Below are 26076 nucleotides of genomic sequence, written 5' to 3' on the forward strand. Positions count from 1 at the left end.
TATGGCTAGCCAGTTTTCCCAGCACCATTTATTAAATAGGGAATCCTTTCCCCGTTTCTTGTTTTTGTCAGGTTTGTCAAAGATCAGATAGTTGTAGATATACAGCATTATTTCTAAGGGCTCTGTTCTGTTCCATTGATCTATGTCTCTGTTGTGGTACCAGTACCATGCTGTTTTGGTTACTGTAGCCTTGTAGTATAGTTTGAAGTCAGGTAGCATGATGCCTCCAGCTTTGTTCTTTTGGCTTAGGATTGACTTGGCGATGTGGGCTCTTTTTTGGTTCCATATGAACTTTAAGGTAGTTTTTTCCAATTCTGTGAAGAAAATCATTGGTAGCTTGATGGGGATGGCATTGAATCTATAAATTACCTTGGGCAGTATGGCCATTTTCACGATATTGGTTCTTCCAACCCATGAGCATGGAATGTTAACCCAGAATTTAAAATAAAAGTTGATGGAAAAAAAAAGAAAAAGAAAAAAGGAGAATCAAGCCCAGTGAAAACATAGGTCTTAACAGAAACTTAAATTAGAAGTCTAAAGAATTTCACTGGCTTTTTCAATGCCTGCTCAGAAGTTGATCATTTTGAACAACTGAAGTTGAGCCATAGAACTCTGAGAGCAGCATTTTTCACAACTCAACTTGTTCACATTTCAATGCTTCTGAGCCATACTTAGCCAAAGAGAGTGTGTCAGTTGCTTGCTTAGATGCTCACGCAGTCAGGTCACTATAATCCAAGGATTTGGCAGCCTGTCTTCACGAGCAACCTTCACTACTGAAATGTGTGACTTCAGTTTCAAGACTCTTGATAAGTAAAAAATGGCAAAATAACTAAAGATATTAAAAATATTAATGAGGAAATTAATTATTATGAACTTTCTTCTGAAAGATGGCTGGAGAGGCAGTGACTGCTATTCGGCTACTCTGGGTTTGTGGTTAGAGCCCGTAGAGAGGCTTTGGCAGGATTAAGCAATGTTGACAGACACATGCAACCGACGTCTCTAGTATGTGTTTACGTGCCATGATTCAGCTCAAAAACAGGGCAGAGAAAATTTACAGAAAGCTTAAAGTTGCAAAAGCAATCCAGTTTTTGATTGCTAAGCAAACGTATCTGAGGGTATCTAAGTTTTAAAAATGAAGTGCTCTGTTCCGTAAAGTTTTTTAGAGCTTTTTAAATATGCGAGCTAATGTAAAAATATAACAGATGTCATAAATAGATAGGGAATTTGTTTTTGTATGAAAAACTACTAGGGATGTGATTGTCTAAAGTTGGTAAGAGGCAGAATCACCAGAACCTAAGAAGACATATCCTAGATAGTAACTGGCCAGGAAGATAAAGAAAGTAAATCTTTTTGTTTTTGTTTTTAAGTGAGAAAGTGATTCTGACCCACCTACCAAGTTATTACATTGGGCTCTGGTTTTTAACAAAATAGCATGTATCAAGATCACCCATGAAACAAAACAAAATGATGAAAAAAAGGGGAGGCAAGACCCTGCCCCCAAAATATCTGACTCAAAACAATTGATGTAAGGCCCTAGAGACATGCCCAGTTAAACCAGTTTTAGTTCACAGAAGATGTATCCATACAAAAACACATTTCTTTCCTGGATTGTTTTCACATTAACTTCATATTATTCATATTATTTTGATGAGGTATTTGGCCAAATTACTTTTCACTTACCTTGCTTCTCTACTAGGTTATAAGAAAAGTAATTGGGATTATCAAGTACACTTTAGGGAAGTTTTATGGACAATGGCCTTCTCTGTTAATTTCTTTACAAAAGAAGGTTTTCTGAAAGTCAGCTAAGGGTCAGACGCTATGCTAAGTTCACAGGTTTAAGGCTCAACAACAGCCAGCTCCTGACCTCAAGGAGCTCACAATTTAGTGGCAGACAAACAGGTCAAGTGCATGAGCAGTCAGAATCAATGTCTTTTTTCTTGGCACTCACAGAGTCCTTTATACTAATTTAAAAATCCTCAATGTATTCTGTCTTTTGTGGCTATATCCATATCTATCTCCTCAAGTAGATTGAAATTTTCCTGAGGGCGGAGATAGCTACAGTCCCACAGGTCTGTTGGTACCGACATATAATAAGGATAAGTAAATCAAAACTGATAAAAGAAAATGAGCAAATATCTTGCAGATGCGATTGTTGATAAAAAGTCATCTCAGCTTTGCATAATGATACAATATTTACTTAAACCTCAAACTGGAAAATTAAAGATCATCCTTTGTTCTTCTATGTCTCTATATCCAAATCCAAAGGACACAGAATTCAATTCTATGTCAAGAATTGCATTCTTGAATATTTTTACTTTTATTTATTTACTTCGGTAAAATCAACATTTCTCACTTGGACTATTGCAAAAACAATATGCTTTCAGATACTTATTTTCTCTCATCAGGTCTTCCGCTCTTTCTCCAAGGCTGTCTTCCTATAGAGCAAATTTGATCTTTTCTCATGCTTATAAACCCCTTTTGACACCCCATTGCTTATAAGATAAAATCCAAACACCTCAGCAGATGAATTTCTTCTTGCCCCAGCTTACCTCCGCAGACATGGCCATCTGCAACCCCTCTCCCCACTGCCCTTCAAATGCATCAGGCTTCTTAAATATCTTTTCCTCGCCACGTGCTGCTCTTTCCTTTTAGGAGGCCCCTTCTCATTTTTATTCCTGATGAAGTCTTAATCAGGCTGCAAACCAATCCCCAATACTACGTTTGTGACACATTCCTGAATTATCTCTCCAAAATTAGTATTTCTATCTCTGTATGGTGAAGTTCAAATTTCAGAATATAACTCAAAGCCCAACTGCAAAATTTTTGCTCTTCTAGTCTTGCCACTGACTTCATATTTCTGAACCTATTAGTCCTATGAGGTAAGGTTTTTCCAACTACAGGAATATCTTTCTGAAAAAACAGATAACTTTAGAAGGGCTAACCTGCTAAAAACTCCTGGAATTTAGCTAACACTTCAGAGTTTATAATATATTTGCATTTATTTAATTTCAAATCAGGAAGAAAATATCTCTAATCACTAATATTTAAATCAAAGAAATCATCTTTCCGATTTTGTTTTTCTGCAGCTAAATGTTTCCCTAGCCTTCTCTTTCAGTTTGTCAAATATACATGGTTGTGGACAAGATTTCTCCTGACAATTCTGCTGCTCAGGCTATTGAACAGTCTCCTGAAGGAGGTGAGGCTGTAGGGCCTAGAGGATCACATGAGGTTCAACACCAAAACCCTGGGGCACCTAATGAAAACAGTAGCTCCTCTAAGTACTATGAGCTGTTCATTTTCCAACACACATGCATGCATACATGCACAATATACATTTGGAGTAAATTCATAAAATGCAGTTCATTTTTAAGGAAAGAAATCATACAAATGATATAGTTTCATCACTCAAAGCTAAGCACTCTCTTGATTTGGACCTATATCCTTGCCATCTTTCTTTTTGAAAAATATGACATCTCATCACCTGTTATTTGTCACAAAGAGTATATTTTAAACGTTTGATCTTTGATTTTTTTTTAAGTTGAAATTTATAAAATTTTCATTGGAGCTTGGTAGAAAACTCAGAGAGGGTCCATTATAGAGCTAAGGGCAGTCACAGTTCAGCTGCTTCGTGTTCTTAAAGAGAAGGTGGATGCTGATACTTGTCTAAGGAATTCTTGGGAAGGTAGTCTGCCCTAGAGAGCTCTGTCATAATCCCCGTGACAGCTTTGCCACATGACATTGTTGCAGAATTTTGCTCCTTAGTTCAGCTAAACCAGGTTCTTGTCACACAACCAGGAAGGATTAGGAATGCTTACACATTAAAAGGTGAGGGGAATGGAATTTATTGGGCGAAAAGGAAAAAAGAATCATATTCTCAGCAAAGTGAGAGGGAATACTGCTAACAGACCCCACCTCACAGATTGAATACCAGGCCGCCACACCAGAACTGAAGAGGCCAGGCTTCTCCCCACTGCACAGGGGCTAACTTCCCGTGGCTCTGCCCTGTTCTCCCAGCACACAGGCGGTGGGAGATTCTCCGGAAATCCTCCTCCTTAATCTACCTCCTGCATCTATCAACATGACTGGGACTTACTTTTCTCCAGTACAAACATGATGACCTATTTAACTCTCTGTAATATATTTTGAAAATGATTATCTATCTATCTATCTATCTATCTATCTATCTATCTATCTATCATCTATCTATTATCTATTACCTGTCTATCTGTTATCTATCTATCTGTCTGTCTATCTATCTATCTATCTATCTATCTATCTATCTATCTATCTATCTATCTGATATGGTTTGGCTGTGTCCCCACACAAATCTCATCTTGAACTGTAACTCCCACAATTCCCACGTGTCATGGGAGGAACCCAGTGGGAGATAATTGAATCATGGGGGTGGGTCTTTCCCTTCCTGTTCTCGTGATAGTGAATAGGTCTCATTAGATCTGATGGCTTTAAAAAGGGGGTCTCCCTGAACAAGGTCTCCATGTAAGATGGGACTTGCTGTTCTTTGCCTTCCTCCATGATTGCGAGGTCTCCCCAGCCATGTGGAACTGAAAGTCCAATAAACGTCTTTCTTTTGTAAATTGCCCAGTTTCAGGTATGTCTTTATCAGCAGCATGAAAACAGACTAATTATCTATCTACCTAGCTAGCTACTGCCTTAGACAAATGTCTCTAGGGCCTCAGTTTCTTTATTTATAAAATGAATGTGTCAGCTAGATATTTTAAAAAGCCTTATCCAACCCCTATATTTCCAGTTTCTAAATCCATTTTCTAGGCCTTCATTTAAATATGATCAACCTAATTTTTACCATTAGAATCAGAACAATTACTCACTCCATTCTTTTTAAAAACTTTATAGTATTTGTTCAGCTAATTTCCTAGTGGTCATTTTTAGGCTTATGATTTTGCAAATGCAGCTGCTACTTCAAGATTTTCAAACAGAGCCTCAAATTTAATGCAAAACCTTAAACTACGTTACTTATTAATTTATTCCATTTCTTGTAACACTAGATTGTTAGGCACTGTTTTATGGCCAAGTGCCCTATTTCTGTCTTCTCAGCTCTGCTCCTAATGCAGTTCTCCTTATGATTTGGCTTTGCTCAGTTCTCTACTAGAATAGCTTCAAAACTTTTCAAGCCTGCAACTCAAATCAGACCTCCATCTTCATTCTCACTCATACAAATATTAAAGGATCAAATGTATGATAAGGTAAGATAACACTATCAAAATCAGAAATGATCTTAAAGTGATTTTCCCCAATCCTTTCATTAGAGAGGTGCAGGAGAAATCTTGAACTCCAGGATGAGTGATTTAATTAGACTCATAGAGGACATTTCTGTCAAAGCCAGAACTGACTTTCACCTCTCCCAATTCCTACTCAGTCCTCTTTCAAGAATATCCTGTGCCTTTCTGATGTGATTTGTAAAAGCATCTCTTATGACACATACCCAGACATTTTCCTGTATTTAACACAAAAGGAAATGGTGTTTGGCAATCTTGTTGCTACTTTCTCTCTTCCTGACCTTTAGATTTTATGCTGTGGTTTCCTGGAAGTGAATCCTACCACACCAAATACATTTTTTTCCAAAGTCATCAACTTGTTCTACCTTCTGAATTCATCACGGCTCACAGGTATAAAATCCCCTTAAGGAATTACTAAATGTCTCAGACATTTCAAAGATGTTCTGGGTCAAATTACCATTTAGAAAGAGGACACTTAAATTAGAGGTGAATAAAAGAGTTGAAAATCAACTGATTTACTCCCTGAAGGAAACAGGAGTGTCTCAATTATATGCAGTATTAGGTCACACTTCCCTGGAGATTTTACAGTGATATATGCTTCCAGTGTCCCTGAAAAACCAAGCCTTTATGGATGGCCTAATTTAGTTATAAAAATAATTGTTATAAAGGGCAATATTCACCTTACATTAGACAAAACCCTAGGCCTATTAAAATTCATTAGTCCATTTGCTTCAGTTAAAGCACACTACTTATCTATTATTGGGCCTCCATTTTCTCTTTCTCTCTTTTTTTTTTTTCCTGCTTCAAAACCTGTTCAACTTATGAGCTCATAAATCAAAAGTGCTAACTCTCATTCAGTAAATCTTATGGCATTTAATCTCTGGCTTGTGCCACTTAGATTCATGAGTGATCATGAATTATGGTTCTTTCTTTTCTCCCCCATTACATTGTAAGCAACTTTATGCAAGAAATTGAATTCATTCTTTATCCCTAAAAGCCATCTTAGGTCCCGGAGTAAGTACAGTAGGGGTTCAGCAGATGCCCAGACTTACTCAGCAGAAGCTGATATGTGTTTGGCTCTACTCACTGTACCACCTAGAGAAAGGCTCAGAAATGTATAGATATATGGTAATTGTAGAGAGAAATGTTTTCTTGAAATCTATGCCAAGAGAGTCAAAATGTTCTATATGTGTTCAGAGGAATAAGTTATTAGTTTTGAGCCAGAAACTGAAAATGAGAATCAGCTGATTTTGTATGTGACGAAAACAAAATTCATAAACCACTTAAACCACCCAACCGAAACACAAACAGGAGTGGGCTGTTAGGTATTTACATTAGACTTAACATTCATTTCTTTAAATGAGGAACTAGTTTAAGTTAGTTTCTAAAAAGTGATAATCTACCAGCAAACAGTCACATGTATCTGCATGGCAGTAGACTTGGCAGTGCTTAGAAGGGGAACAAAACAAAGAGAAATGAACAAATCACCCAAAGTATCAACACCAATCTATTTATTTGATTTAATCAATCTCACGGCACTTTGGACTTCCTCATCAAATAAAGGCACAAAAGCTGAGTTAGGTCAGTCATCCTTCTCGGTTTTTGTCTTGGGAGATTTATTCTGCTTACATGCAAAAGAAAGTAAAGTTGGGTTTTTCAACTTGTATTAAAGCATTTAACAATGTGATTCAAATCCATAAAACGTCTACTGAAACCATTAGCTTTAAAATGAACCCTGAAGGAATTTAAATAAAGGCTGAGTCCTCAAAGGATCTCCTCTATTACAGGTGCATTTTACATCTGCCAACAAAACGCCTAGTGAACGAAGGCTGAATTCATTCTGTCATGGAAATGAAGATCTACCATATTTTATTTCAACCATAAATTTTGTGTGTGGGATTAGGAGAGCACCAAAGTGAAGAATAAATGAACTACACCATAAGTTCCAAATTATCAAAGACTTATCATGGAAAGATATTCAAATATCACTTTCTAACAACTCATTTGTTTCACAAATACCTTTTCTGGTGATTTCAGCCTCTCCTTGCACAACTTCTAGGTCAGGGAATAGCTCATAATCTTCTAGGGCTAGCCTATGCTATCTTTAAATGATTTTATTAAAATATTTTGTCAGTATCTGTTACCTTGAAGTTTCTATTCATAGTGTAATTGTGTTCTTATAACCACATATTTATGAATTTTATCCACGTGAAAATCTTTCCAATGGAATAAAGCTTATCACTTCTAGTCTATCCAGGCTAAATACCATTACTTTTCAATTGTTTCTCTATGTGATGACAAGAAATCTCACTATTATTGTTTTGCTCCTTATACAAAGACTAAAATACATCTAAGTTTATGAAGTTCAGACTTACAAAGTACATTTTGTCCAAGGTTTATTTTCTGGCTTGCCTTATCAATTGATATTTCTTATTAAATTATTAATTAATGTGAATTGCATTCATAAAAGTGATAATACAGAATAGTCAGTGGTTAACCCAATGATAAATATGCATATTTCATATAAAATAGTAACAAATTATTGAATATATTAAATAAGTGCTGAAACTTTTATTATGGATAAGAAGCTTTATTATAAATATTTCAGTTTTCCCATATTAATTTATACAGTTAATACAATTTCACTGCTACTACTACTATGTGTACCATTTCACTACTTAAATTTCACTTCTTGTATTGTAGTAACTGTATAAATTAACATGGGAAAATAAAAATATTTATAATAATTAAACTTCTAGAAGAGAGTTCTAGGAATTCTGTAATGAGACAACGAACATCCTCTGGAAATATAAACAAACAAGTAATGAATATCAAAGAGTATTAAAAGCAAAACAATTGACATACATTTAAATATATTTTTATAAATTAAAACACACAGTACTGGATAAAATAGATGTGCAAAATAGAATATAGACAATGTAATAGACCACACATGAATTTAACATATCTGAGAAGATGTTTGCAAATCATAGAGAGTTTGGAGCCTATTTAATAATAGGTCTAGAATAAACATTTAGAAATTTATAAGAAAATCTTACCTCTCAAATTGTACTAAAATATATGTTTATAAAGAGTTACATATATAATAAGAAATGAAATTAGTTTTCTGGAGCCATAAATTTTTGTAATGTTAAAATTTACAGAAAAATTTCAAAAGTACTTGCAACTTTCTCCTTACCATGTTCCAGTAGCATGGTGGATTAATACAGTGCACTAGCACAACATTATGCAGAATTTGAAGATGATCAGAGTTTCTACCAGATATTATGATAGAAAGCAAGAGAACTGATATAGTTCAAGGTGAAAGTAATACATTTGTACTACCCTCTGTCTCATATAAAACAATTTTTCCTTTATTAATGAGGATTGAGAATAAATTCTCCAGATCTATAGCTAAAAAACAAGTATGAGTAGCCATTTTTATCTATTCCAGTAAGGATCCATAGCTGCATTTAGTCCCACAATTTCATGACAGTAACCTTATTTCTCTGTTATCTGCCATGATCCATCTGAATTTGCAGGCACTACATTGCTGAACTGAATGGGAGATCATCACTCTAGCATACTTTATATCTTTGGCAATGACACTGACCTCTAGAATTCCTCTTGGGATGTGATATTGATACTGATTTACTGTCTTGGTAGTTTGAGGGAAGAGTTTTAGGAGCTTTCACTTGGCCTTTTAAATATAATATTGTTTATTCCACAGTCACAATGAGGGTTCTACCAGCTTCTTAATATATTCATCTCAATTATGCACTTGGGATCAGGGAAATGACCAGAGGATGTGCCCTCAGACCTGTTGCACCTGTAGTGAGATATATTTGGACCATAATTTCATTCATCACATGGCCTTCAAAAGTCCTCATCCTGATGGTGGGGTTGGGGGACACACAATGCGTTTCAGAGTCCATCTCTTAGATCCAATGTCAGTTCAGACTCTATATCAAACTTCCCTAGAAAGATATGGAGATTTTCTCTTCTCCAGTGAACTGTTACCTTCTAAATGGATACAGGTTTCTGTGGGGAAGTAGTTATTCTATGTACATGTGCTGACACTGCAGGGTCCTTTCTCCAAGACTTAGCCTCCCTTTTAATTGATGAGTTCTGGTTCTCAAGATTGTCCCATATAAAGAAACTGTGAAGGATCGCTATTCTCCTTTGCAGTTGCTGACATCGGCTTTCTGATTGCCTATATTTGAATTCCTGGTAATACAGTTATAGTTCAACTACCTTACCAGGCTGAGTTAGTCATCACCACAGATTTCTAATGTTCTAAACACCCTGGTTGCCACACCAACTTTGTAGTTAAATTCAGTTTGCTTTAGATGATTAGTGCTAATATCTGGCCTTTCCTATTTTGGAATCTGATCAACCCCATTGCAACTCAGGTTCCCAGGTCCGTGCACTACTTTCTATAGTCAGCTTTGACTGAGAGAGGATGGTCAGCAATAAAATTCGCAATAAAGTCCAAGTTTCCTCACGTATGGATTCCTATCATCTTAATGAAGACAATGGTGTGCCTCATCAGGGAACACAGGGCAACTGATCAACTCTCTAGTTTCACAAGTTAAATCCATTATAACTTGCCTACTTCCCATGACTTCTGACTTCTTTCACAGAATTCTGATAAAACAATTCTTGCATTTCTACCTCATTTATTCTATGCCATTTTCATTATGCCCCAGATCTAAAGAACAATTTTCCAGCAATATTTCAGGGCCATACCTGTGTGTCCTTGCCATAACGTTGCCATAATGTTAAATCCTGAGTCATGGAGGAGTTCTCCTGTATCAGTAGCCATTTCTGTATGCTGCCTGACATTCAAACTTTCCACTCTGGCCTAACACTGTCAGAGTCCATTCCCTCATATGCTCTCCTGGTTTCTTTTTGTACAGGTTACTTAGTTAGAACTTGAAACACTTTTGGAAAGAGAGCCATCTACTATCTGGGCAAAGATTGTATATCCTTTCTAGCCTATGTTTAACCTGACCCTTGTTATTGGTCTACAGGCATCAAAAAAGACAGAGACAGATTTTTGGGAGAAAAGTAGCATATTGCAAGATCATCACCTCATATAAGGTATTCGTATTGCCTCCAGGAAAGAGAAAAGATACTCTTTTCCAGCAAGAAGAATGAGGTCACTTCTTCTTCTCAGTGGAGTCTAGGAGCTTATGTTCTTAAATACATGTATCTAAATATTTTATTCCCAAATTTCAAGGTCAAATTTCCTTCCCATCACAGCTTTGATTTTAGCATATGGAATTCAGTATAGTTTTGGATTTAGTTTCTTTTACAATTCTGTCATGCTAATAATTAAATCCTGAACTTGATTTTAAGATCAGTCTACCCTTTGGCTTCAAGAAATGAAGATGCCTTTAAATGCTGTGGGAAGGTCTTCCAGCTTTCACAGTATTTCCTGATTTTGGTTTCTGGCTGACCTGATCATGCCTTTATCTTTTCTAAAGGCTTATAGAGAACTGTACAAAAGTCAGCCAACTCCATAATACTTAAAATTGGTATTACTCTCATATCTTTCAAGGACTGGAGTTGTTGCATAAGTCAGCATGTCTTCATTATCCCAATCCACCGTAGAGTCTTAGCATATCAGGGGTAATTACCATTCTCTTATCTCCAACAATGGAGCTCTTGTGGCCATCTGATTGGTGGGCGATCCAATTCCAAATTCCATCCTGAGAGTCTAATTCCTAGGGCCATTTTCATTGCAGTTCTCTCAGTTCGACTTTCTCTGAGAGCAGACCCTAAAATAAACACCTTGCAATCCCATACAGCAATTGAAAATGAGCATGAATAGTAATACAGAGAAGAAGGAAAAGCCAATAAAGAAGAAGTTAATAGGTGCTTTATAATTGTGGTGAACCAGATTGAATGCACCTCAGAACTGTCCCCAAAGTGGATGAAAGTCCCTGGGGACAATAATTCACCAACTCCTCTGCTCTGTTAGTTGAGGGTTTCCTTCAGCATTATTAATACCCCTATACTTAGAGGTTGTATCTGAACATGTCAGGGCAGCTTTCTTGGCTTTGCAAAACGCAAAAGAGGGAGTCTTTGAAGTTGACTCTTGATAGCGGACACATGAAGTGCAGGGAACTATGTGTCACAATCATACTGAAGTCAGATGGGCAGAGGAGGTTTATCTTGGTGCATTACATGCATCAGCTAAAAATGATTATCATGTCAACCCCACTTTGTAAAAAATATTCTTTGGCTTGCAATTTTTTGCAGGACAAATTCCATACTCTTTATCAAGTTATATATAATCATTTTAAATGGACTTCTACTTACTTTTCAAGCCTCACATACATAAAAATCCACTCCCTAAACACTTCACTGTCTATTCATATAAAACTGCTTCTTGGTGTCAACAATGTCTGCTCTTTCATCATTTCCAGACTTTGCACATGTGATCTTCTCTGCCTGACATATCGTTAAGTTTTGCTACCCTTTCTACACAGAATAAACTTATAATTTCTTGCTACGACATTCAAATCCCTCTAAAACTGGTATTTCTCCTGTCTCATCACCATGGCATTGCTTTCCAAACATGCTAGAAAACCTTCCTTCCTTTTTTTTTAATGTTTCAGTGCAATAGTCACATGCATCACGAAGCATTGTGGGACTTTCTTATCCATATCCTTCAGGACTGAATGAGTCACTTCAACCTCATCTCATGCAATGATTTTATATATTGCTGTCATGGCATTTATCCTGCATTATGGTAATCTGCATTAGAATGTGTGCTGTTAGGAATATGAAACATTGTCTAATTTACATCTTTGTATCTCTAATACTGTGGTTGGTTAGTTGAATGTTGAATCAATAAAGGGGGAAGGTAACATTTTTGTATGTTTTTAAATCTATATGAAAATAAAACAAACTCTATGACAGGCTACTTTGTTGATTCAAGATTATTTGAAACTCAACAGATTTTTTTATCTGCATACTTAGTATATTTTGTATACTTTATATCTTAAATTATAATTGACAGTTGCGATCGAAATCCATTTTTGTAAACATTTTTATAAATAGTAGTAACAGAGCTAAATTTAAGTAGACATAGAGAGAGTAATATCTATAATCGTATTATATCCTTTTAAGAAAGAATGAATATTAAAGTATTTGGATAATGAAGCAATAGACAGAAAGTTGAGACAGCTTTGAGAAATTACATTCCATTCAAACTCATGGAGAAAATGTTACGAATACTATAAGCATACCATGAATGAGATTGTTGACTGCTTAATTAAAAAGTACAGCAAATTATATAATCTAGCTGGTCTTTTCTTCTCATTGGTAAAATGAAGAGGTGGGACAACTTAGGCTAAAATTATTCAAATGAATAAAAGCTTTTGTTAGAATTATTGCTTCCATCACTAACTTTTTGGCTCATCTCTGTTTTTTGTTTGTTTGTTTTTTGTTTTTTTCCCTAAGAAAGCTACCATATCCAACTCCGTCACTATTTTGTTGTCCCTCTTTCTCCCATTAGGGTTCATGCAAAGTTCAAGATAGGCTGAGATTTGAATGTAAATGATTTGGAAAAGTAACCCTTTATTGTCTGTTTGTTTTGCATTAGAATTGTCAAGATTCATGAAGTTAGAGCCTTTGTTTTCATTCACTTCTGTAGCTCCAGTTCCTAGAATAGCATGTGGTATGATATGGAAATTCGGTAAATCTTTATTGAATACATGAATACGTTAACTTCCAACTAATCTAGGTTTGAAACAATTTGGTTTTTTATTTGCAGCCAACTAGATATACATTTAACGATTCTCCCAATAAAAGCAAATATACAATAGTATTTTGTTTGTTTGTTTTAGACAGGGTCTCACTCTGTCTCCCAGGCTGGAGTGCATCAGCATGATCATAGCTCATTGCAGCCTCAAATTCCTGGGCTTAAGCAATCCTCCTGCCAAAACGTCCCAAGTTGCTGGGACTATAGGTGTACTCCACCACACCCACCTTTTTAAAATTTGTTTTTAAAGAGGTGGGGTCTTGCCACGGCTAGTTTTGAACTCCTGGACTCAAGCAATTCTCACACTTCAGCCTCCCAAAGTGTTGAGATTACAGGCATGAGCTACAGCACCTGGCCATACAATGACTTTTAAAATGCAAATTTTAGGTAAGTTTGCAATAAGGTAAGAATTCATCAAAGGCCTAACCAAAGTCAGGGTAGGAGACACAGGAGATAAGAAAGCTCAGTGACAGTCTAAGGCACTGTGGCTCACACCTGTAATTCCAGCGCTTTGAGAGGCTGAGACTGGAGGATTGCTTGAGCTCAGGTGTTCAAGACCAGCCTAAGCAACATGGCAAGACTTTGTCTCTACAATTTTTTTAATTAGCCAGGCATTGTGGCATGCCTGTGGTCCTTGTTACTTGGGAGGCTGAAGCAGGAGGATTTCTTAAGCCCAGGAAGTTGAGGCTGCAGTGAGCTGTGTTTGTGCCACTGTATTCCAGCCTGGGGGACAGAGTGATACAAGAAGGAAAAGAAAGAAAGAAAGAAGGAAGAAAGGAAAGAAAAGAAAGAAGGATGGATGGAAAGAAGAAAGAAAGGAAGGAAGGAAGGAAAGAAGAAAGAGAGAGAAAGAGAAAGCAAGAAAGAAAGAAGGAAAGAAAGAAAGAAAGGCAGGCTCAAGGACAACTTTTATCCAGAGAGATTTTGAAGACTGCATAGAAAGATCTCTTGATGTTTACATGGAAACCCAAATAGGGACATCAACGTAAAGCTGGCACTTAAAATGATTATATCTTTAACAAAAGTGTGAGTGAGAAAAAAAACTCAATTTGCAGAAATTAGTAGCAAGAAAAACTTGCATTATTTGACTTTAACAAAATGTTGAGGAAAGAAAACAAATTTACCTGAACATTCACAAATACAAGTTGGCTGTCATGTGAATACATAATTCAGATTAACACATCTGCATGATCTAACATAGCATAAGCACAGAGTTATGTTCAAAATGGTCCCAGGTTGACAGTGCCCCCAGTCACCTATCAAAGCAAACACTAATTCTCTGAAACAAATACAATTTCAACCTAGACCTCAAAACTTCCCACAGTTTCTTAGAATATGAATATTCTTAGAATATAAATCTGTAGCCTAAAGTAAAACACACACACACACACACACACACACACACACACACACACACACAAATAGGCACAATTAGTGAGACTCAATAGAGAAGAGAAACCCACACAAGTCAGGCCTGCAATTATATCAGGTACTGAAATATAAAATATATGACAGAATATTTAGAATATATGTTAATATGTTTCTATAAAAAAGACAGGTTTGGACAAGTGAAATAGTATAAGTAATAACAAAGAAAACTAAAAAACACTTCTTTTTAAGAATTATTATTATTTTTATATGAGACAGGGTCTCGCTCTGTCTCCCAGGCTAGAGTGCAATGACGTGATCACGGCTCACTGCATCCTCTGTATCCCAACTCAAGCAATCCTCCTACCTCTGCCTCTGGAGTAGCTGAGATCACAGGTACACGCCACCATGCCAAACTAACTTTTTTACTTTCTATAGCAGCATGTTCTCACTATGTTGCCCAGGCTGATCTTGAACTCCTGGGCTCAAGGGATCCTCTAACCTCAGCCTCCCAAAGTGCTGAGATTACAGGTATAAGACACCATGCTCAACCAAAAAACACACTTCTAAAATAAAAAGTAGATAAAATTTAAAACATTATAAATGGAATTTAATATAAAATGAATACAATTTAAAACCCAGTGAATGGTTAAATAAGAGATTAAACACAGCTGAAGAAAAATCTAGAAAATAGATCTCGATAGACAATTCAAAATACAGTGAAGAGAAACAATGGGAAAATGTGAAAAGTTAAGAGACATGAAGACCAGAGTGAGATGGTCTAACATACCTTTATTTGGAGATATCTCAGAAGGAGATTACATAGAAAATTTGAGAGAGAGGCAATAATAAAAAAATTGCTGTTAAATTTTCAGAATCGCTATGAAGTATTACTTCTATGTTTTACAAAAACTATTATTATCAAAAGGAAAAAGTAATCGTAACACTGATTAAGTTAGAGCATGGAGAAATTATGGAATACCAGAGGCAAGGAGATTATCTCATTATATAAATAAAAAAGAAATTATACACATAAAAAAATGATTAAACTTAGATCTGAATTCTCAACAGTAATATATTAATATATTTAAATTAGAGTGCTTGTATAAAAATTTTGGAATGACACATCAAGCTATTGACAGCAATTACCGCCAGAGAATAGGATTAGGGTAGGGGGCAGTTTCTCCTGATTTTATGGACTTCTGTAAATCTTTTACTTTTTCACCAACTAAAAAATTTGTTTTGTGGATTTTTAAAAAGTAAGTACCCTTTTCAAATTTAAGGAAATAAAATGTTATATTTATCTAGTGGAGTGATATGCAGCATATAAAATAAATAGATCTCTCTATATTACTATGGGAAGATATTCAAAGTTTATTATTACATAAAAAGCATGTTTCAGGATGGTGCACACTGGATGATCTAATTTCTATTTAAAATAGAATTGCACACTTGATAATGACATTTTGGTCAACAATGGACCACATATATAAAGGTGGTTCCATAAATTATAATGGAGCTGAGAAATTTCTATTACCTAGTGGCGTGGTAGCTGTTGTAAGGACTTTAGTGCAACACATTATTCACATGTTGGTAGTGATCCTGACATAAAGGAACTTACTGTGCTTCCAGTCAGATAAAAGTCTATCACAGACAATTATGTGCAGTATATAATACTTGGTAATGATAACAAGTGACTATGTTGCAAGTTATGTATTGGTGAATTTTGTTAACTAAGACAAGAACACACACCTTAGTATAGTACACTTTTTAATTGCTATTTTAGAGTGTACTCCTTCTACATATATACATATATATGTATGTGTTTATATATGTATGTGTGTGCATGTATATATATGCACACATCCTTATATGTGTGTGTGTATATATATGTATAATATATATGAATATATCCTCAGACATGACCTTCCTTGAAGAACTATTTCAGAAGAAGGCATTCTTGTCATAGGAGATGACAGCCCCATGCGTGTTATTGTCCGTAAAGACATTTCAGGGTGGAGATGGACGACAATGATAGTAATGATACTCACCCCATGAAGGCCTATACTAAGGTGTGTGTTCTTGTCTTAGTTAACAAAAATATTTGAAAAGTTAAAAAAATTTGAAAGACAGAAAAAACTTATACATAAGAACATAAGGAAAGAAAATACTTTTGTACAGCTATACAATGATTGTGTTTTAAGCTAAGTATTATTTATTATGAAAGTGTCAAAGAGTTACAAAAACAAAAAAGTTCATAAAGAAGTTACAGTAATCTAAGGTTAATTTATTATTGTAGAAAAATGAAATATTTTTAAAAATAAATGTTGTATAGCCCAACTGTACAGTGTTTATAAAGTTTACAGTAGTATATACTTATCATTGTGTTATAGTCACCTACAGTATTGAGTGCAGTAACACGTTGTACAGTTTTTGTTTGTTTGTTTTTGTTTTTTGAGACAGAGTCTCACTCTGTTGCCCAGGCTGGAGTGCAGTGGCGCAATCTGGGCTCACCGCAACCTCTGTCTCCCGGATTCAAGCAATTCTCCCGCCTCAGCCTCTGGAGTAGCTGGGATTACAGGTGTGCGCCACCATGCCCCACTAATTTTTTGTATTTTTAGTAGAGATGGGGTTTCTCCATATTGGTCAGGCTGGTCTCGAACTCCTGACCTCAACTGATCTGCCTCAACCTCCCAAAGTGCTGAGATTCCAGGCTTGAGCCACTGCGCCTGGCCTCACACTGTACAGTTTTATAGCCTAAGGGAAATAGGCTATACTACATAGCCTAGATGTGCAGTAGGCTATACCACCCAGGTTTGTGTAAGTACAATCTATCATGTTTGCCAATGATGAACTAGTCAAAGGATGCATTTCTCAGTATGTATCCATGTCGTTAAGTGATGCATAATTGTATAGGTGAGCAAAACAAGTAATGAATACCATTTATTTATCCCCACCAAAACTCACGTTGAAATTTGATTCCCAGTTGGGAGATATTGGGAGGTGGGGCCTAGTAGAGGGTCTTTTGATTACAGAGCAAGATCCCTCATAAATCACTTGGTGCTGTTCTGGAGGTAGTGAGTGAGTTCTTGCTTTGTCAAGACTGGATTGGTTCTAGAGGGAATGGAGAGTGGGTTGTTATAAAGCCAGGATGCCCCTCATGTTTTCCCGTCTTCACACGTATCTGCTTACTTTTTGACCTTCTTCAATGTGTAGTGACATAGTACAAAAGCCTTTGCCAAACTCCAGAGCCATGCCCTTGAACTTCTCAGCCTGCAGAACTGTGAGCTAAGTGCATCTCTTTTCTTTACAAATTACTCAGTCTCAAGTATTATTTTATAGGAGTACAAAACAGACTAAGACAAATGGCTACTAACACCAGAAAAATTACAGATATCTCCCTTATCTGTAAGAGATATGTTCCAAGATCCTCAGTAGATGCCTGAAACCCTGGATAGTACTAAACCCTATATAAACCATGTTTTTTTTTCTTATATATACATATATACCTATGATAAAGTTTAATTTATAAAGTAGGCACAGTAAGAGATTAACAGCAATAACTAATAATAAAATAGAACAACTATTACAATAACATTTATATGCATATAATATGTCTTTCTTTCTCTCCCAAAATACTGTAATATTTTGGGGCCATGATTGACATAGGGTAACTGAAACCTTGGAAAGTGAATCCATGGAAAATGGGAAACTACTGTATATGTAAACTTCGTAAATCCCGGTGTCTTTGTTCTTGAGCCTGGGGGTATTTCTTATAAATCAGGATTTGGGATTTAGTGTTCAGATTCTGGTAACATTTTGTGTGTGTGTGTGTGTGTATTGTCAACCCAAAGTGAGGACCTATACAAATAGGAGCAGTTCACAGTTTTGGCTTCTGAGTAAGATTGATGACAATAATACATATAGAAAATGGTAGATTTCATGCTTGAAAGAGTAAAAAAAAAAAAACCCATTTTTAAAAAGTGAAAACAGTGTATGTAAAAGATATGAGCCAAAGTCAAACATCAAGCAACCAAAAAGTTACAAGTAATTTGAACTCTGCAGAACCAGATAGACTTCATATGGGAGCAATCCTGTTTCGCTTAAAACAGATACACAGTCAGCCAAGTACATCATCAGCTCAAAGAATTAGAGCCTTCTTGGTCATGTTCAAGCTGACATCACCAGTAGGGTAAATCTGGAGTAAACAAAACAGGTTTCTTTCTAAATATAGTGCAAATAAGGTTGGACTGAGACATGAGGCCTGGCTCTGCTTCGGACAAGTTTATTCTCCTGTCTAGACCACACCATTTATTTCTATGTAAAGTTAGAAGCTTAAAATAAAGTTTAGGCAGTGAAAATATGAACTGAAGGATAAACGCAGCCTGTCCACCTTAGGATAAGGATCACCTGATATTTTTAGCAAAACTTACAACTTTTAACTTGCTCATATAGTTTATTTATTATGAGGGCCTGAAATGATTAAGCATGTAAGTCTTAAACTGCTTCTGGAAAGTGAGAGGAAGAAAAGAAGAGCTGTTGAGGCTTTCTCAAGGAATTGCCTTCTCTGCAATGGGAGATGTATTTTCATTTCTGTATGCCAAGCCTGAGGAGACTTGTCCCAGAAAAAAAAAATAGTTTAAAAAGCCTATTTTGTTTCACATTACAAGTAGGATGCTGATTTTGCAATGAAAAGGCAGAAAAGCAGTGGTCAGCTTAGAGAAATAAACAACCATATATCCTAAATCTTTCCAAAAGGATGACATTATATATTAACGGAAACATTTTACCATTTGTAATTTGGTGTTAATTACAGAAATGGTTGAAAATAATTGATCAGGTGACACAATGAAACAACCTTAGATTTTAAAAATTGCTTTTCCTGTTATATATTAAAAGCTTAAGAAAGAAAAATATTTTCCTAATAATTTTTAGCTAAACCTAGAAGATTGGATTAATTTTGAACATTTCAATATCTTCTATTTCAATGATTTTAGAAAATTTGACTTCATGGGTATTATGTTGCTTCTTTAAATTCAGCTATTTTTTGCAGGTCAAAAAGAGAATCAAAGCCTTAAGGAACAACTTGGTCCTTGGGCATATTTTTTTTTTTTTTATCTTTCTTGTGTGGAATGCAAGAAAGAATTCTATTACTTTTGAACCAGCTCATACCAATTTCACAACCTCCTGCTCTGGCATGTCTAAAGAAATGGTTTCATTAGATAGAGAGAGCAACTTATGCAACTAATACTGTAAGACTTATTCCTAAAATATGGTCGGGGATGGGAGGGTGAACTCCTCAAACTTTTAAATCCCTTTAAATTAATCACAGAAAGTATGTTGAACTCTTGCTCTCCTTCGTTGAGGGGCCTCTTGAGGAAATGCCTTTCTTTTCTTCATTTGTTTAAAATGAAGTTTGAAAAATGTGTACTTTTTTTAAATTTGGAAATAATTTTAAACTTAAAACTTATTTGGAAATAATTTTAAACTTAAAACATTTGGAAATAATTTTAAAACTTATTTGGAAATAATTTTAAACTTAAAACTTATTTGGAAATAATTTTAAACTTAAAATATTTGGAAATAATTTTAAATTTAAAACTTATTTGGAAATAATTTTAAACTTAAAAAGTTGTAAAAATAAGAAATAATTAAAAGAATATTCATATAACTTTTCCCTAGTGTCACCTAATGTTAACATTTTATCTCATTTGCTTGATCAGTCGTTTCTCTCTTTCTTGTGTACTTTCTCCCAGAATATACCTTATGCACCCACTCAGGCTGAATGTATTTATTAGCATGGAGGCAATGAAGGGAAGCAGAGGCATTCTTGATGGAAACAAAGATGATCTTTCAGGACAAGTCCGTCAGTTGTCTGTGCAAGAACCCAGGGAACTGGAGGCATCTCTTCTGTTACAAGTGAGAGGAAATGGCTTCTTCTAGGCCAAAGGGCTCAGGAGAATCTGGAGGTCTAAGGTTCTGCGCTTATCCAGTCAAATGTCCCCACTGCAGTCTCATTCTTTTTCTATCCACACCTTGTCTTTGACATAAGAGAACTTTGAAGGTTATACAATTAGTTTCCTCTGTAGCTTTGCTACCTTTGTAATTAATTAGAACTTGGGCCTCTGCCTTGTAGCTGCAAGAGATGAGGGTCTTTTGTTGTTGTTGTTGTTTTTGAGACGGAATCTCTCTCTGTCGCCAGGCTAGAGTGCAGTGGTGCGATCTCAGCTCACTGCAACCTCTGACTCCCGGGTTCAAGTGATTCTCCTGCCTCAGCCTCTCGAGTAGCTAGGACTACAGGTGCACACAACCACACCCAGTTAGTTTTTGTATTTTTAGTAGAGACAGGGTTTCACCATGTTGGCCAGGGTGGTCTCGATCTCTTGACCTCGTGATCCGCTCGCCTCGGCCTCCCAAAGAGGGTCTTTTTAAATATTGCCATGGAGGCTTTCTTATTTTCACAGTGTAATTACCTGAGTCTGTTGCTTTAATCTTGGATTTGAAGCTGTAAATAAAATCTGGTCAAATCACAATGTATAAAATTATTGTCACCTCTTTATGACTTAAATGCCACCACTTAAAACTACCTCAGAAGCTAAAGCTTCACATTCTGTCTGTACTTTATCCCGGTTCCACTGGTAAAACTCTTAGTGAAGATAATAGTATGGCTTGCAGGGGTTGGCACCGCACACTTCCTAACAGCAACACGGTCCTTACTGCTGTCCGACTGATGAGTGTGTTGGTTATAGAATCCCATCTTAATAGTACGCTGTCTACAGTCTCTTCTGTTACTAGACAGGTAAGACTAGTTCCCTCCCAAATCAGGTGTGAAATAATGGCTTACTAAAGATAGTTTGTTTTTGGAAGTGATCCCAAGGGATAAAAGCGAGGGTGGAAAAGATTTTTAAAAAGCAAGAAAAGAAAGCCAATCTAAGAGCAAATTATCATGATAATCACCACGGTGGACGACCATTGTGCTAGGTGCCTTGGAAGAACCATGCAGAAAGTGTATTTATTACCCCTGAACTTTAGAAAAAAGAAGAGTTTATCCACTGTCTCCCATCTCTCATTGATTCACAGTAGCCATATGGGGCTTAACTTCTGTAATTCCAGATTTCCCCCGTGTCTGAATAGGTAACAGGCTTCTGGCCGTTGTCTCACAGAGCAGTGGAAGAGAAGCACAGGAAGAGAAGTAAAGTTATTCCGTAACAGCTGACATAAGATGCCATGGATTACACCTGCATACAGTAGGTTGACATAGCACAAACTGGAGTACAAAGGTAGGCTGAAATAATGTACAGTGAGATACAAGTTGAATCACTTATACTTGTCATTTAAAAAGGGGGAAATGTATTATTATTACCTCAAAAAAATGTTAAAACAGGAATAATTTACTAATTAAATGAAGATAAGAACCTGTATTAGTCTTCTAAAGCTACTGTAACAAATTATCCCAAACTTGGGGGCTAAGACAACACATAAATATTCTCTTACAGTTCTGAAGTCCACAGGTCCAAAATTAGATTTACTGGGCTATGTTCAATGTATTAACACAACTGATTCCTTCTGGAGGCTTTAGGGGACAAGGCAATCTTTCCTTTTCTTTCGCAGCTTGTAGAGACTGCCTTTATTTTTTTGGTTTATGTCACTGTATTAGCGATCCCTGAAGAAACAGAACCAATAGGATAAAAATACATACATATATAATAAATATATACATATATTTGAAACAAAACTCAGAAGTAAATATATATTATATAATATATTTCTCCATATTATATATAACTTATAGAGATATATATTAATATGTAATATATATCCTATATAGAGAGAGAGAGATTGAGAGAGAGAGAGAGAGAGAAAGGAATTGACTCATGCAACTGTGGGGTCAGCAAATCTGTGATCTTCAGGGCAAGCCAGCAGCTTGGAACCCCAAGGAAGGGTGAATGTTGCAGTCTCAAATGTGAAGGTGGTCTGGAAGCAGAATTTCTTCTTTTTTGAGGAAACTTCCATCTTTTTCTGTTACAGTTTTCAGTTGATTGGATGAGGTGCATCTACACTATGAAGAATAACCTGCTTCATACAAGGTCTACTGATTTAAAAGATAATCACTTCTAAAAAATATTTGACAGCAACATCTATACTGGTGTTTGAATGAACATCTGGACACCGCAACGTAGAAAAATTGACATATAAAGTGAGTCCTTTTTTTTTTTTCTTTTTGAGACGGAGTTTTGCTCTTGTTGCCCAGGCTGGAGTGCAGTGGCACCATCTCAGCTCACTGCAACCTCTGCCTCCCGGGTTCAAGTGATTCTCCTGCCTCAGCCTCCCAAGTAGCTGGGATTATAGGTATGCAGCACCACTCCCAGCTATTTTTGTATATTTAGCAAAGACAGGGTCTCACCATGTTAGCCAGGCTGATTTTTTTTTTTTTTTTTTTTTTTTTTGCATTTTTAGTAGAGACGGGGTTTCTCCATGTTGGTCAGGCTGCTCTTGAACTCCTGACCTCAGGTGATCCACCTGCCTCAGTCTCCCAAAGTGCTGGGATTACAGGTGTGAGCCACCACGTCTGGCTGAAATGAATCTTCTTGATAATGCATTACTCTAATCTCTGCTTCCATTACCACATGACCTTCTCCCTAGTTCTGATTCCTTCCGCATCTCACTTATAAGAACCCTTGTGATTATATTCAGCCCATCTAGATAAACCAGGATAAGCTCTTCATCTCAAAATCTCTAACTTCATTATATCATTAGAGTCTTTTTGCCATAAAAGTTAACATTCACAGGTCCTGAGGATTAGGATGTAGACACCTTAAAAGAGGCATTATTTAGGCCTGTCCTGTGGCCCCCAAAGATTCACAAGCATCTCGCATGCAAAATACTTTCATCAAAATCAGGTGTGTTGAAATTCTGGGTATAATCTATTCTGAGACAAAAATTTAACTTCATTTCTAGATCTGTGAGACCACAAAACAAGTTATCTGTTTCCAAATTACAATGGTGGGGCAGGCATAGAACAATAGCTATATGTTCTGGTTCCAAAAGGGAGGCAATAGAAAGAAGAAAAGAGTTACTGATCCCAAGTAATTTCAAAATTCAACCAGGCCCACTTCGTTCAGTTTGAAGGCCTAGAAATAATCTTCTGTGGCTCTGACTTCACCATGTGGACCATAGATTCATCCTCCGAGTCCATTCTTATTTTCTTTTCTACATTTGACACATTGTTCTTCATCATTTGACAGACTGTTAGGGTCACAGAAAAATTGAATGGAAAGTACAGATAGTTCCTATACATGCCCTTCTCCCACACATGCGCAGCCTTGGCACTATTAAAATCCCTCACTAACTGGTACATTAGTTATACCTGATTAAACTCCATTCCCACATTATATTACCCAGACTCCATAGTTTGCCACAGAGTACGCTATTGGTGTAGCACATTCTATGGGCTATAACAAATGCATAATGACATGTACCAACCATTATACAGAGTATTTCCACTGACCTAAAAATTTTCTGTGCTTTAACTGTTCATTCTGCCCTGCTCCCAACCCCTGGGAATTCCTGATCTTTATAATGTCTCCATAGTTGTGTATTTTCCAGAATGGCATACAGAAGGAATCATATAGTATGTAGCCTTTTCGAATTTGCTTTCACTTACTAATATGCATTTAAGTTTCCTTCATGTTTTTTCATGGGTTGATAACTCTTTACATTTTAGTGCCAAAGAATATTTTATTGTCTGTATTTATCATGGTTTATTTATCCATTCACTTACTGGCAAACATTTTGATTGCTTTCAAATTTTGGCAATTAGGAATAAAGCTGCTATAAATATCTGTGTGCAGGTTTTTGTGTGGAAGTAATTTTCCATTCACTGGATCATACAGTAAGAATATGCTTAGTTTTGTAAGAAACCACCAAACTGTCTTCTATAATGGCTGTATCATTTTACGTTCCCACCAGCAATGACTGAGAGCTCCTATGGCTTTACATCCTCTCCAGCATTTTGTGTTATCAGTATGTTAGATTTTGGCCTTTCTAACAGGTGTGTAGTAGCATTTCATTATTGTTTTAATTTATAATTTCCTAATGACATATGATGTTGAACATCTTTTCATATGCACATTTGCCATCTGTACATCTTTTGGTAAGGTGTCTGTTCAGGTCTTTTGCCTATTTTTAATCGGGTTGTTTATTTTCTTCCTGTTGAGTTTGAAGTGTTCTTTGTATACTTTGGAAATAATCCTTTATCACATGTGTCTTTTGCCAATATTTTCACTCAGACTGTGGTTTGTTTTCTCACTGTTTTGACAGTGGTCTTTCACAGAACAAAAGGATTTTTTTTTTAACACAAAAATCTTCTAAATCCCAGCTTCTTCTTGCTCTGACTTTTATTGGGTTTGCATTAAATCTATAGATGATGTTGGGAAGAACTGGCATCAAGGCAATATTTTTCCTTCCTATAAGTGAACATGGAATATTTCTCCATTTATTCAGTTCTTTGATTTCTTTAATCAAAGTTTTATAATTTTCCTCATGTAGCTCTTGTACATATTTTGTTGGGTTTATACCTGTGTATTACATTTTGTTTGAGGGGCAATATTTTGTTGAGAAGTTTTGCATCTGTGTCCATGAGATGTATTGGTCTTTGGTTTACTTTTCTTACAATGTACTTTTCTTTTTTTTTTTTTTTTTTTTTTTTTTTTTTTTTTTTAGTCTCGCTCTGTCGCCCAGGCTGGAGCGCAGTGGCGCAATCTCGGCTCACTGCAAGCTCCGCCTCCCGGGTTCACGCCGTTCTCCTGCCTCAGCCTCTCCGAGTAGCTGGGACCACAGGCGCCCGCCACTAGGCCCGGCCAATTTTTTTTTGTATTTTTAGTAGAGACGGGGTTTCACCATGGTCTCGATCTCCTGACCTCATGATCCACCCGCCTCGGCCTCCCAAAGTGCTGGGATTACAGGCGTGAGCCACCGCGCCCGGCCTGTACTTTTCTGATTTTGGTTTTGGGGTAATGCTGACCTCACAGAGTGAGTTAGAAAGATTCTTATGAAATACTATGAAGCCATTAAAAAAGAATGAAATCGTATCTTTTGCAGAAACATGGCTAAAGTTGGAGGTCATTATCCTCAGTGAAATAACTCAGAAACAGAAAATCAAGTATCACATGGTCTCACTTACAAGTAAGAGCTAACAATGGCTACACATTGACATAAAGAAGGAAATAATAGACGCTGGTGACTCCAAAACAGAGAAAATTGGGAGGGGAGCAAGATTTGAAATACCTATTGTCTATAATATTTACTGTTTGGGTGACAGGTACACTAGAAGCCCAATCCCCACAATTATACAATATACTCATGTAAAAAAAAAGTGCACATGTACTCCCTGAATCTAAAATGAAATGTATATTCTTTAAAGCATCCCCTTGGCTTCTATCTTCTGGAAGGGATTGCAGATAATTTTTTTTTTAATGTTTGCTAGAATTTACCAGTGAACGTATTTAGGCCTGATGCTGTTTCAGAAGATATTTAATTATGAATTTAATTTTTTCAACAGTTATAGGCATATTTAAATAGTCTACTAATTTCTTCTTATGTGAATTTTGACAGATTGTGTCTTTCAGAAAATTGGTTCACTTCATCTAGGTTATCAAATTTGTTGGCAAAGAATTGTTC

This window comes from Hylobates moloch, unplaced genomic scaffold (assembly GCF_009828535.3).
Source record: "Hylobates moloch isolate HMO894 unplaced genomic scaffold, HMol_V3 SCAFFOLD_13, whole genome shotgun sequence".
Taxonomy (NCBI): Eukaryota; Metazoa; Chordata; class Mammalia; order Primates; family Hylobatidae; genus Hylobates; species Hylobates moloch.